At 38.1% G+C, this 2,500-nt stretch overlaps 1 protein-coding gene across 1 annotated transcript in view; it reads left to right on the top strand.

Annotated features, from left to right (window-relative positions):
• Window positions 1-2,500, top strand: part of ZNF407 (zinc finger protein 407) — a 333,682-nt gene that overhangs the window by 196,439 nt on the left and 134,743 nt on the right. The gene's annotated exons all lie outside the window — the stretch shown is intronic.

The following is a 2,500-nucleotide window of genomic DNA, read 5'->3' as shown; positions in this document are numbered from 1 at the left end:
AAAGAATAATTGTGGAGACTTGGCTAGATCAATAATATGGATTTTTGTTGTTAGGTCTTGTAGTCTGCACCATAATGAGAGATAGGGGACAGTGGCTGTTTTCTAATAGAAAATAAAGGATTGGTTTCCGTGTCTTTCTACATTTGAATGCAAAATGGCACACTTGAAACTAATTCAAGTTGTTAAGAAAAGGACCATTTTCTATTGCATTTCTGCTATCATATAAACATGGCAAGTTAGATCAGCCCCCTGTACAGCAAGTGAAATATTGCCTTTACATTTTCCTAAAAGTTAAAACGTCGCAAATTCTGAGATCAGAATGATAAAATTGTTAAGCATATCCAGGAGAATGTAAAATACATCTATGTATCAATACATGCTSCTAACACCAAATGAAATATTATGTCTAGATATGAGGGTTTCATCCCCCATCAAACTTCAGGGCTAAAAAATACTGTGCAGCTGAACTTAAAGTCACAGCTGATGAAGTTTTCTCTCAGTGTTTCTGAAGATATTTGTATTTGTGTGTATACTGTGATGCCTACAACAAATAAGATMATTAATTTATTAATACGCCTGAAAACGAATGCTGCAAAAAATCAGGTGCATCACCATTTTTCCTGAATTTAAAAARCAGAGGCCAAATTTCGTCCAGTCTCACGTTTTCACATCCAAAGCCTCCCTCAAGAGCTCTGCCTGCGTGAGAGCTCCCAGGTGCGACCTAGAGGAGTGTGGAGTATTTAACTGGCAAATTGTTTTATAGGATGGATCAGTTTCCCTACTTTAAAGCCCTTGGTTGATTTTGAATCATTTCTTTGTGCTTCGAAAGCTGTTGCAAAGGCCCAAATATAAACTGCCCAGTAAATCTGTGAGCCTGCAAAGATTGTATAGGTGCTCTGTGTCCTCATTAGTGTATGAAGCTGCAGGCCATACTGAAGTCTGCTCCTAGATGTTGAGCACAACATGAGCTAATTTATGATAATATATAGATGATGAGCAATTTCTTGGTAGGCATGGAACAGCACTTAACTTTAAAGTGTGAATTTTATGCTGGGGTGTTAGGCATTACTGCTAGTTAGAAAGATTTATACTTAAAATTGATTAATTAATTAAATTAATATTTAATTATAATTAAGCATTATGTGTAGTTCTTCTATTCCTTTTCTTTGAGATTTTGATGAATTGAAATGCTGCATGCTGAAGATCCTGATTTTTAAAATGCCATAAAATTTAAAAAAAAGAATTGYCTGGAAGAGACTTTGCAGAAATCTCTGTGTAAAGATCACATATAACCTCAGCAATAATATTAWTGACAAACATTCTGAGGTAAAATTCAGACTATGTTACATCATTTAGCACAAATGCATTCTTCATGTGATAGCGAGATTGGGKTTTTGTTCTTCTTTTCTGGGTTTTTTTTTTAGATTCAGTTATAACAGCTCMCTAGAATTGACTCCCCAGAGAGGTACTGGAACTATTTTGCACCTTAATGCTTTTCTAGGATACTCTCAACAACAGACCAAATTTTCAAAAAAGCTCAAAGTCCTGTAAAGTTTCAGTCTGCTTTTATGTGGCCAGATTTGGGTGCAGAAAATAACAATGCACCATTTGCTTTTTTTCTGAAACAGTGAAATTCTGAAATATGGGCCCATTGCATTTCATAGCCTCGCTACCTGGCAGAGGTTATCAGTACTTTTGTTATCCCATTTTGGTGCAGGATTCAAGCTGCCTTGGAAACTTGGGAATTGCTGTGCTCCTGGTTATCACAGGGCCCAGGGACTCCTTCACTGGAGTGAAGGAGTTGGGGTGAGGAGCTGGGGTTCCTCAGAGAGCTCATTGAGCTGGTGATGGGAGAGGGCAGCCAGTCCCTGTGRAGCTCTCCTGGGAGCTCCCACTCCTGAGATGGTCTCTTGGTGATATGAGCAGCCAAGTTAACTGAGGCACCATGCCTTTCCAGAAAGTCCCTGTATTCCTGTGCCTGGTTATGTASGAATAAACAGCATGGAGGTTTCCATCCTTCTGTCTCCACAGAAGGAGTTGGTAATTTGACACCGGACCTCTTAACCCACTTGTCTTTTGTAGGAACTAAATTTCCTTCCCCGTGGGGAAGAATTGGAAGGAGACTGTTAGTTTCAATGAATTCAGCATCATTGCTCCACCAGCCCCCTCTCTGCTATATTACTGTGAAAAGAGACAATTTGGCTCCAAATGACTAATGGGATTTAAAAAGAAAAAAAAAAATTAAAATTTCAGTCTTAGTTATTGAGTCTATACCTGAGGTTAATGTTACTAAGCCATGAAGTCCTTCCATGGGCTGAGATTTCTGTGTATGTTGGTACATACTGAGTAAAAATATTGCTGTGAAATGATAAACTGTATTTATAGGCAACAGGGCAAAATCCTAGCTTCTGTGTGTATGTTGGTACATACTGAGTAAAAATATTGCTGTGAAATGATAAACTGTATTTATAGGCAACAGGGCAAAATCCTAGCTTCTGTT

Source organism: Malurus melanocephalus, unplaced genomic scaffold (genome assembly GCF_030028575.1).
Source record: "Malurus melanocephalus ecotype Western Australia unplaced genomic scaffold, MMel_1.1 scaffold_69, whole genome shotgun sequence".
NCBI lineage: Eukaryota > Metazoa > Chordata > Aves > Passeriformes > Maluridae > Malurus > Malurus melanocephalus.
The sequence above is the reverse complement of the archived record's forward strand: the minus strand, read 5'-3'. Positions and strand labels throughout refer to the sequence as shown.